The sequence below is a fragment of the Sitophilus oryzae genome, unplaced genomic scaffold (assembly GCF_002938485.1).
Source record: "Sitophilus oryzae breed Bouriz unplaced genomic scaffold, Soryzae_2.0 scaffold_1615_pilon_pilon, whole genome shotgun sequence".
NCBI classification, from domain to species: domain Eukaryota; kingdom Metazoa; phylum Arthropoda; class Insecta; order Coleoptera; family Curculionidae; genus Sitophilus; species Sitophilus oryzae.
The window spans coordinates 412,340-424,574 of record NW_022146298.1 but is presented as its reverse complement, the minus strand read 5'-3'; positions in this window follow the sequence as shown (position 1 = coordinate 424,574).

The window sequence follows — 12,235 nt, the reverse complement described above, 5'->3', positions numbered from 1 at the left end:
TCCCCGTTATTCAATTACTATGATGACTGATGAATACTATGCGAATTGTAATTTTCAGATGGTAAATGAAGATTTGTGTGGTGTTAGCCAACCTACAATAAGCCAGATAATCAAGAATAATGCAATAATGTGGAAGTATTTCAAAATCGCAAACGTTTTTTTAGTCTAAATGTTCAGGTCACCAAAGGGAAATTATGGATATTATAGTTGGATATCCAGGGTCAAGGTGTTATATTCGATCGAAGTAATTAAGAATGCTAATGGAAAGGCGTGATATTCCTGATTTACTTCTTGGAGACAATGCATATAGATGTAGGCCATTTCTATCGACTCCTGTTCTACAGCTAGGTAATCAACAAGAAACTAGGTATAACTTTGCCCATAGAAGAATGCGAAATGTGAAAGGCTATTTGGGACTTGTAAAAAACATCTTCCATGTCTCCGAGGTTTACAAAACAACTGGTGCTATTATTTGTGCAACAGCTGTTCTTCATATTGGTTTAAGGGAAAATTTAGATAATTTTGAAGATGCTAATTTACACATTCCAATTATAAATAAAAAGGAAGAGGGTTAGATTTTTGAAGAAATCTTATTCAACATTTTGTAAATTAATGTATATATTTATTGTATTAACATATGTATATCTAGTAATTATGTAATATGTTAAGCGATGTTCCCAGGTAACTAGTACCTATATAATAATTTTATTTACTTTTCTATTAGTGTTAAATTAGTGTTAATAATTTAAGTAATTTCTTATAGTCTTTTATTAGTTATCTTAAAAATACTGTTTTTCTATACTTAAATAATATGATGATGATTTCTTAGTAGTTTTATGCTCACTATGACCAGACAGCTAAGTGCTTGTTTTAACTGGTCATACAGAATTTTCCCACTAATACATTAAAACTAAAAAAATTGTCTTTTTATTTTCATCATGAATATTTACATAAATATCATATCACATAATATACAATATTGGATGTATACACCATATACCTATAATTTTCAAGATTTCTATATAAAGTCGATACTCAATGTTTCATAGTTTTATTTTAAATAATATTTCACAATACACATTCTATGATTCATTAGTCTAGATGACATTCTTCTCTCTTCTTTTTTTGCTAGTCTGCTAGCCTATAAATTTTTGTATACTTCCTTTGTTCCATTTCTATATGTTCTTTGACCTCTTCTCTCAATTTTTCAGGTAATCGAGTACTTTTCATTCTCTACTGTCAATAAACTCACTTGTCCATCTTCAAATAAATCTTCAATCCTCGGAATATATCCATATAATATTTCAGGTGTTTTTTTCGTCAGTGAATTTATTCACAGATGTATTTATAGCTCTTTCTAGATTCTTAATATATGTATCCCATTTGTTGTCATCATTTGCACAAGCCGAAGCTAGTATCATTAGAATAATAATGCTGTTCAACCATTTATGGTTGTATCACACAAATTCACTCAAATGTTCTGCTATTAAAATGAACACCCTCTTGATAATCTGGCTTATTGTAGGTTGGCTAACAACATGCAAGTCTCCACTTACTATTTGAAAATTAGAAGTCGCATAAAACCGTAAACAAATTAATAATTGAATAACGGGGGGAATAGGTAAACCACGATTGGTAGGTTTTTGCAAGTCTTCAATTACAAGAGGTAAAATAGTTTCTGTAATTGTAGCCTTGCTAAACCTATATCGATATTTAAATTCCCCCTCGCTAAACGTTTCTCTTGGATTTCCTGCATCCCTTATATATCGTTTTGGAACTCGAAGACGATTTTCTTCTTCCACATGGTCCAAAATATCCTCAAACTCATCTAACATATTCAAAACTGTTTAATCAGACAAAACGGATTTACAAGGGATTTATTTTGTTTACTAAAAAAGTTAGGTTAAGAAACTATCCACAGATCACATAAACTATCCAAATGACAATCTCCAAAATGACGTTTGCTCGTGTATTCTGTGGATTCCGCTCTCAAGAGCCCAAGATCGTTCTTGTCTCGAGACGCAACTATAAATACGGGCCTAAAGTAAAATTTTCATCTAAAATAGATTCTATATTATATTAACTATTTAATCATTTATTATAATTAATAATATTAAAATATATTAGCAGATAAAATAAGCAGAAACTAATAAAAAGTTTTTTAATTAAATAAGAAATAGTATTTCATCTAAAATAGACTCTGTGCTAAATATTTAACTTCTGCTTTTTTGACCATATTTTGACGTAAAATCTTTATCGACTAGATCGCAGAAAAACTAACTGAATTCCGCTAACTAAAATTGTTCATGGTATGTTTATTGCTTTTGAAATAATCAATTCATGACACTCTACATGATGAAAGTGGCCTTCATCATAAAATTTAGTCTAATGTTAGGCTCCAAGTAAGTGTAAGCTCCGAGTAAGCTCCAAACCAAACCAAACCAAAACGACAACATAACAATGTTTCATTTTAGCTCATTAAAAATATATCAAACAGCATCTACTTTTTGAAATGTTCAAACACTTCAACAAAATTAACTCAATTCAATATTTTTATCACATATAGGACAAAGAATATTGGAGCACCAAAAATAGACGAGATGGACGGCAATAATGTCGTAATTAAAATTATAAAGATTATAAAGTGTTTCAAACCTCATGCCGTAGATTTATCTACAATTTGAGGAATGAAATCAGGCAATTCTTCAAACGTATATACCAGTTAAATTGATTAGATAACAATTAAAGTGACTGATACCTTACTTGTTATAAATTTATTTAACAATTACATATTATTGCTTTCAAAACTAAAATTCAGTGAATGACAATAAATATGACGTTCTCTCAGACGCAAATGTGTGATACTTTAATCTAGATAAACATCAACATCGGTAATTCATGTACACACGTCAACGTCAACTTATTATTAATGTGATGCATGCGTTATTTAATTTACACAGTATAGTATTTTTGTTTACTTAACATAAATCCGTCTTATTTGTTCTTTATAATGTTTGATTTGGAAAAGCATTTCTTCTTTTACGTTTCAAAAACATAAATAAAATTGTATAAACGTACATAAATTTGTATATATCATCTATTTTTGTCCAGAAAATCCGGTGTTTAACCATAGTAAATTTTGTTATTTTAATATAAAATTCAATTGAAGTGATTAAAAGAGTACCCCTCAATTTAAAAAGAAATGCAACGAAGTTACAATTAAGGAATAAATAATAAATCAAATTCAATACAAATTTCACTGGTTCGAAATGACGCGTAGAAAATTGTGACGTCATCTCCTATCAGCATTTGAGTGAATAGTTGACAGAGGGCGCGAGCCTCTGAAGAATAATATTATGGCATGTCTAAGTTCTCTGCTACCGTATTTACACCATATATCTTAAAATCACGTTAGATTTTTCTATTTTTATTAAGATCGTTAAAAAAAAAGTTTTATGTGGGATTATTCTTTATTACTCCAATATTAAATAAAATTATATAAGGGTTCTTGCCACTTAACTGCTAATATAGAAATTTAATTCTACGCTGTGTTTGTCATAATGCGGATCAACCGTAGGCTCCGAAACCGGTAATGAGAGCAGGTTGATATTTTATAATTTGGCTTGCCTGAAAAAAAAGCCTTTTACCATCCTTTTTTACTATCGATAGTTGCGCCTCGGTGGTACGAAAGTACTACCATTGCACGCAGGCCGCTATCTCCCGTTCGGGACTTAATATCTAACCGATACTTTCCGACAAGTCGGAATTAACTATCTCTGAGCTGTGGTTGTCATTTTGTGGATCTCCCAAGCTCACCGGATGATGGAGTAGGGCTCCGAAACCGGTAGTGAGAGCAGGTTGATCCGCATTATGACAAACACAGCGCATGGTACAAAGAATATAAGGTATGATCGATAGCGGCTCCAATTTCGTTCAGTTCGCGCATACCACCTGTGACGTCGCTAGGAAAATAATGAATAAATGAAAAATAAAGAAAGTTGACAGGAGATCTGCATTTTTGGGGTTATGGTTAAGAATTGTTTATTTTTAAGACTTTTTAGTTCGTTTAATTTAATAATTACTAAAACCAGCAGTTCCAAAAAAATATATTTAAAAATAATAATTATCTAGTAACATGGATTTGGACGATAGGTAAGAATACTAAATTTATTTCTATATTCGGTATAAAATTGTTTATTAGGTTTTTAGTTTGCGATGTTGATGGTAAATAATTTTCATTGCCTCTGAATTCACATGAGGACAGAGTTGAGGATATATATATGGAAAAGTAACCACAAGAGAAATTGTTACATCATTTAAAAAATGTTGGGAAGTTTATTGTTTCCCATCGAAAAGTAGAAAATGCCAATGCAGATGAACGTATTGTAATTGTGATAGAAGTAATTCTAAGGGTGAAGTTTATTATAATCAGTGGAAGTAATACCAAGGGTGAAGTTTATTATAATTAGTGACCTGTGCTTCTTTTTATATGTAGATGTTTCTGGTTTTGAGAATAAATCGGCTGAACGACACCCAAAATTTAAAGGATGTATTTGCATACCCAGAATATGCCCATCAAGGATTATATAGCTCAAATTTCCTTTAATGGTAGGCAATTATTCAATGCAAATTAATTTTGTAAGTGACTGTAAATATTAAATAGTTTACAATATGGTATATCACTAAAATATATTACTTTTAGGTACAATTATGGCCCGATACATTTCAAAAGTAGAATATTATTTTATATTAAATGAGGTATTGTACTAACAATCAATTTATATTAACGAGTTAAAAAATAACAGAATAAATAGTTTTTTTATACTACAAAAATAAACTATAGAGAATACAACAGTATTTAAAAATAAATAAAAAGTTATGTCCCGGCCGAGATTCGAACTCCGGTCTCTCGCTTCCTCGCCCGACTCCTTATGCACTGCTCCACAGTAATTTGCTTAGCGATAATTCAATGACGGTATATAAACAAAAAAACAGGTTTATAACAACATCTTGACGATTTGAACTGGCGCGCGGAGCATGCTGACCAATAACGCCTGTTATCACCTATGACGTAGCGACCAACCTGCTCAATATCATACCTTGTATTCTTTGTACCATGAACACAGCGTAAATTAGAATTTCTATATTAGCAGTTAGGTGGCAAGAATCACTTATATAATTTTATTATATACCTACTGCAAGAAATTTGTTTCTATTTCTATTTTATAATTTGGCACTGAAAAAAAACCTTTACCATCCTTTTACTATCGATAGTTGTGCCTCGGTGGTACGAAGGTACTACCATTGCACGCAAACCGCTATCTCCCTGTTCGGGACTTAATATCTAACCGATACTTTCCGGCAAGTCGGAATTAACTATCTCTGTGCTGTGGTTGTCATTTTGTGGATCTCCCAAGCTCACCTGATGATGGAGTAGTGTTCCGAAACCGGTAGTGAGCAGGTTGATCCGCATTATAACAAACACAGCGTAGAAAATCATTCTATATTAGCAGTTAAGTGGCAAGAACCCTTATATAATTTTATTATATGCCTCTACTGCAAGAAATTTGTTTTCCTATTTCAATATTAAGGTACTTTTATATTTTTACTACTAGAAATTAAGAAACTTAAATTTTAATTAAATAACAGGTTACTGCCATTTTTTATTGAGCACTAAGCACTACCGAAGTTGTTCGAATTTTCGAGGATGGTTCGAGGCGTTCGAGGGTTTGTTGTTAGATTTGTATTTTGTGGATTTTTGCGTTTGGCGTTAAATACTTTGAGTTTTCAATTTTGTTTTATTTATAACTGTTGTTCCTTTGGATGAAGCCGTCGAAGAGCCTGGTTTGAAGCGGCAATACAACAATATGTCAGCAAAGTACGAGATTTTGCTGTGATGATCATTTTAACGTAAGTTCCTTGAGTTTCATTTTACAATTAATTTTATATCTACTTTAAAATACATGAAAATTTTTTTTTTTATTTACCTTTGTTTGTGGCAAACCGTGACACTTTTGATAGGTGAGGCCAGAGATTTGCAAAAGTGTAAATTTGAAATTCTTAATATAGATTAATTTAAAAAAAATGGAATGAAATTGAATTAAATAAAAATATAGGTGAGCAATACGTAATAAAGTTGGTTTTTCGGGTTTGAGAAATATTCCTTGCTGAAAACTAGATTTGCGTATTTTTTTCGGGCATTTTCGGAATTCGACTACTGAGGGTAACATATATTTTGTGTATTGTGATCATTATGTGTATTCTGCCTATGATTTGGGGTTTGTATTTCGTTTAATATTTTGTCAATAAAAGATGTTTTTTTTTTGTTTTTTTTTTATTAATGCATTTTTGATGTAGTTTATATCTTTGTTTAGTGAATTATTGTCTGAACATATTGCTGTTGCCCTAACATATAAACTTTTTATAACACCTTTTTATACTGTAGTTTGGTGTGAAATTTAAGTATCTATCTGTCTGTATTTGTTGGTTTTCTGTAAACATCTAAAATTAAAAACATCAGGAAATGGCAAACGATTATCTCTCTCTACTTTTAAAGTAAATTTTATGGTTGGTTCGCGAGAATTCATAAACGCATAACATATTAAAGGAACTTACACTATGGTTTATATTTTCATTCTAAAATACAAGCCTATTTTCACTATAGTGATAACAATATTGACCATAATTTTCCTATTTTATAAAGATATAAAGACTACTTACATATGCACAGCTTTAATTTAACTAGCCTTCATATCATGAAATGACATTTTTCGATAATCATGGGAGACTTTTTTTTTACTCGAATGGCAAATACCAAATGAATCTCACGTTTTTATTATTTGTTAGATATTCCGTTAAATTTTCCATAATTACAGATATATGTAAATAATATTCGTGTGAGTAAATTATCTAGTTTGATGAGAAACATTAATTTGGCCATTTACTTTATTTGACATTAACCGGTTGTAATGATTAGATAAATTAGTATATTAGCTGTATGCATACAGAGAGAAATAAAATATGGTCGAAAAAAAAAACGGCGTCAGGGTTGGCTATGAAATGAAGATAGCTGTCATTTTATATGTAAAATTATATGGGGAATGTCATCGATTTTCATTTCCACCTATAAAACGAGAAGAAGTTACATGACAGTGACATTTTTTTAATTCACATGAATGTGAATAATTCGTATGAAGACTTTCAATTGACATGAATTATTTTGTCTTTTATATGTCGTGTTACTTTTAATCGTTTGATGGACAAATATGACAAATCATTAAATAAATATTGTATTTTAAGAGTGCTAGTCATCCCAGTAGACTCATAGTGACCCTATGACCTATTTCATCTAATTTTTAATTGCCTTTAAACTGATTTAGAGAAAAATTGAAAGGAATCATTTTTGATTCATAAAAATCAAGTCAAACTTTTAAAAAATCACTGGTTTGAATGCTATATTTTGTAAAGTATACCTACAATAATTTTCTCCAGTAACTTCATATAAAGAATTAAATAATACATGTAAGTACATGACTTATAACCTCCTAGTAAACTGAAAGTAATACCAACATCAGAATATTATGTTGCATTATCTCGTATTTCAGACATACCTATATTCTTAAAATGTATGTCATCATTAAAAAACATCTGCAGCTATTATTTATTATAGGTACAGGTATATAATTTTTAGTAGTAATATAACAAGTGCCATAAAATACTGTTAATTTACAGGAAATATACACGCTAGAAGTGACATCGAAATAACACACAGTGTAATTTTCAATTTAACTCAATAATTGTATAGTTTTTCCTAATGGCACTTGATACACAATTAGTTGTATTGTAAGTAGAACTTTTGCTAAATAAAGAACTATCTAAAGAAGAAAACAATCATTCGATCAATGTGTACTATCAGTCATGGCCTATGCATGCGAAACCTGGACACTTAAAATAGACATTATAAGGAAACGCTCAATGAAACGAAATATGCTGGAAATTACCAAGAGAGACCGTAAAAGAATAGAGTGGATACAACCCAAGACATCTAAATAAAGGGAGACAAAACAATTTACATTTTATCGAAATCACGAACCGTGTTTCGCAAAAATCAATGATGACAGATTTACGCGGTATATGACAGAATACGGTTCGAGTTCCAAATGTTATTATTGTTATTAATGTTTTTTAGGTACCTATAGAAACGTTAAACTAAATATTTGTATAGATATATAACTTTAATTAATATACATAGATTGTGCCAGGATTATACCTTTGAAATTATTTTTAGTTTTCTAATTAAATTATATTAGGGAAATTACAATGACAACTGGCGGCATCGCTGTGGATTCATCTTTACTACGAAATTGTCGAAATATGTAGGAATTACGCTGACATTTGCCGTTTTCATTTGTTTTCATTCAACTTATATTTGACAGCGCGCGGTTGTGTGTTTGTGTGGTTTTCTTTCTTAGTTGAAAGTTTTTGTAGCTTTTGAACAACTTTTTAATAATTATTAGTGTTTACTGCAAAGAAAACTATTTAAAGTAGTTTTTAACTATCTAAGATGGTTCGCCAGTGCATAGTTTGTAAAACGGTGGACTATTCTAACCCGGAATTGATATTTCGACGGTAAGTGTCATTACGTTTTTTTTACCTTTAGCCATGTTTACAGTAGCGTATTTAGATACTTTTAGTTATAAGTAGATTATTACAAAAATAAGTATATTTTCTTATTTGTTGGCTCTTTCGATTGTAAAATTAGAGTTACCCTCAGTTAGACCTCAGGCAAAACAAGTTATAATGGAAAATTGGTTTGAGGCAATCCAAATCAATTTTTGATAAAATTCATCAATTTTTGATAAAATTCATCAATTTTTGATAAAAAGCATCACGCCACTGATAGAGCCAAATGACAGAAAGATAGACGAAACTCAACCGTGTTGTCATATTTATGTACCTATCTATGATTCTAAAAAATTGAGTTTTATGAATGGAGTGTTCTGTCTACCCATTTAGATGTCTTTGGATACAACACACAAAGTCACATCCACAGAGTCAAATCCCTCAAACGGCAATGGGCAGGACACCTGGCAAGAAGAACAGACAACAGATGGACTACAAAAATTACAGCATGGCACCCACGAGGAACTAAGAGACCTAGAGGAAGACAGAACCTGAGATGGGACCATACTATTAGGAAATTAGCGGTGATAACTTGGGCCTGGGCATGGTCAACAATAGACAACAATGGGCTCAACTATAAAGATGGTATGTGAGGGAGGCTACACCATAATTGAAAAAAATGGTTGAATAAAAGCTGAAAATGATGATGATGACATATTCATATATAGTTCGTCAAAAATGTGTAATAATTAAACCAAAACGTATAAAAACATGAATAAGATTACGAACAAAAAACATAAAAGTGATATTAAATATTTTTTATACAACCTTCCCGGTCCCAGAGGCACGTCAATGGATAATCTAACTGGGGGCCACGTGTCGTTAGCGCCAGATGCACGTGCACACCACCCCACGCACGCACGCGGTCTAGTCAACACATAACACAGACAAACAACAAACAAAAGAATTTTTGCACATACGTAACACAAACTGAGACAGACCGGTAGTCCTTCAGTCAGTCCTTCAAGCATTAAATAAACCCGCTAAAGAAACTTCGAGACAATAAAACTGATTATATATTCGTATATTACGAACATCTACATATATTATACAAGTTATTTAATCCTTTGAATAAAAATATTCTCTTTGTAATTGGGTTCATTGTTGTCTATTGTTGGCTATACGGCCCAAGTTATCCCTACTAATTTCCTAATATCATGGACCCATCTCAGGTTCTGTCTTCTAAGTCTCTTAATTCCTCGTTGGTATCATGCTCTAATTTATGTGGTCCGTTCTTCTTGCCAGGTGTCCTGCCCATTGCCATTTGATGGATTTGACTCTGTGGATGTGACTCTGTGTGTTGTATCCACTCTATTCTTTTACGGTCTCTCTTGGTTATTCCCAGCATATTTCGTTCTATCGAGCGTCGTGCGACTTTGTGTGTGAAACGTTCTATCTGCGAGTTTGAATTTTTAAGAGTTGCGATATTGTTGCGAATGTAATTTTGTGATCTATTGAAGCATTTTATAGCAAACTACGACTGAATTTTCTCCCTGATTTTATTTATTGATACATAAGGTATTATTTTCTAGGGCCACGATCATAATATACCGGGCGTTTCTCAAGAGTGGTTCATCCGTATAACTTTTTTTATATTTTCCGATAAAAAACGAGATTTGGTATCTTAGTATAGGACATAAATTAGGATTGATTCACGCATTCAATTGTTTTTGGTCACTTCCTGTTTCACTGCAAATGACTACAACTTGATTTCTAAATGGCACCGTCGGTATTTTTTTTTTACTTTATACGATAGAAAATTACACTCTGAATAGAATGGCAACAATCATATGGCAACTTTTGATATTTTCGCTTAAAAAATCGTATTTTAAATATCAATCTAGAATGTCATGGCTGTGTTAAAAAAAATAATTTTTAATAAAGATGCCTTGGAAAAAAAGATTCGATCGTCTATTGTTTTTCGCGTCTCGTCCTGGTCAGTTAAAAGATGCCCAAATATCGTATTTTTAATCATATCTCAATCTCAAAAATATCGTTACGACCATACCAACAGGTATGGTAGGCTATTAAGATCGGTAAAAAAAACGTTTTTTTAATTTCACTCAAAATGAGTTATTTGGGTCATAAATGACCTAAATACAAAATATTTTCATGTCTGTCTGCCTGTCTGTCCGTCTGTCCGTCTGTAACACGATAACTCAAAAACCGCTAAACCGATTTTAACCAAATTTGGCACAAAAATACTGTGGCACCCGAGAATCTGGCCATTAGTTTTTGGTCGGGGTGGGGGGTTGGTAAGGGGGTATGGGAAGGGGTTAAAAAACTCCAAAATTACAGTAGCTAGCGAAACGCGGTTTTCAATTTCAGATTAGGAATAACATTTGCAACAAAATTTGTAATAACATCAAAATCAGTCAAAGTCGCAGTTTTTGAAATAACTGAAACTAAAAGAACTGCCTACCAACTTTTTATTAACATATTTTAGTATGGGTTGGTATGGGCCAATTTTTTCAAATGGAATGAGGGTGGTTCATTGGCATATTTAGAAAAAGCATTTTTTTAGGAATAATTTGGTTAGGTAAATATTAAAATGCGCAATCGCAGTTTACAATCGCTGCGATTCAAAAATCGTTATCGCAGTTTTGCCCATCTCTAGTATCTACTTTGTAGACCAATAAAAAGTTAACCAGATACGCTAAAATCGTAAAAACTAGAGCACATTCATTACTTTTATGAATACATTCGTAAATTGTGTAGTTGGAAATATAGAAATTAGCAGAGATATCCAGAGCAAATAAAAAATATTTTTTTAGAGCTGCGTTACCAGGGGTAAAACTTTTTATTCTTAATCTAAGGGTAAAACCGCTAGATGTTTTAGAAAACTATAACCAAAATCACATTTTTTACTTGAACTTCTAGATACTTCTAGACGGTAAGCTGGATATACCTATAGAATATACTTATGCAAAAAACAACAATAAAAAACACTAACGAAAAAAAATAATACGTTTTTTAAAAGAAAACAGTAATTGTAAAAAATATCGTTACGTTAACGTTACTGTGGTACATCGAAAGTCGACCGTTATAAAGAGATAATATTTCGATTTTTTCATTCGTAACACCCGGCCTTTATTAAACCTTTTAATAAAACAAATACACACGCTTTCGACGACACTGAGCAAACACATACGTGTTGCTGCTACATTACGTCTGGGGGGCATTGTAGGAACAATCCAACTGCTTTTCACGTGGTCTAGTTTTAGGCCAGTTAAATAGGATTTATTAAAGGAGTCACTTGGAAAAAAGTGTTGGAAAACTAATTATTGTTGTAATTGGTCCATTTGACGTGAAAGAGACAGTTAGAGAGAATGAACTAGAGCTAGCAACCTGAGCTCCTAGCTTTGCACGGTTGCTCAGGTTGAGTCAGGAGGCCCCGAGCTTTCAATTTATACTAATTATTCTAGATATTCTTCAGTTCTCCTTCAGTATGTGGTAATATAAATCTGAACCAAGTAAAAATCATTTTATTACATTTTTGTATCGGCCCGTCTGGCTGCCGATACCCGTTGCGTTCAATACTGCGCATCGAAAA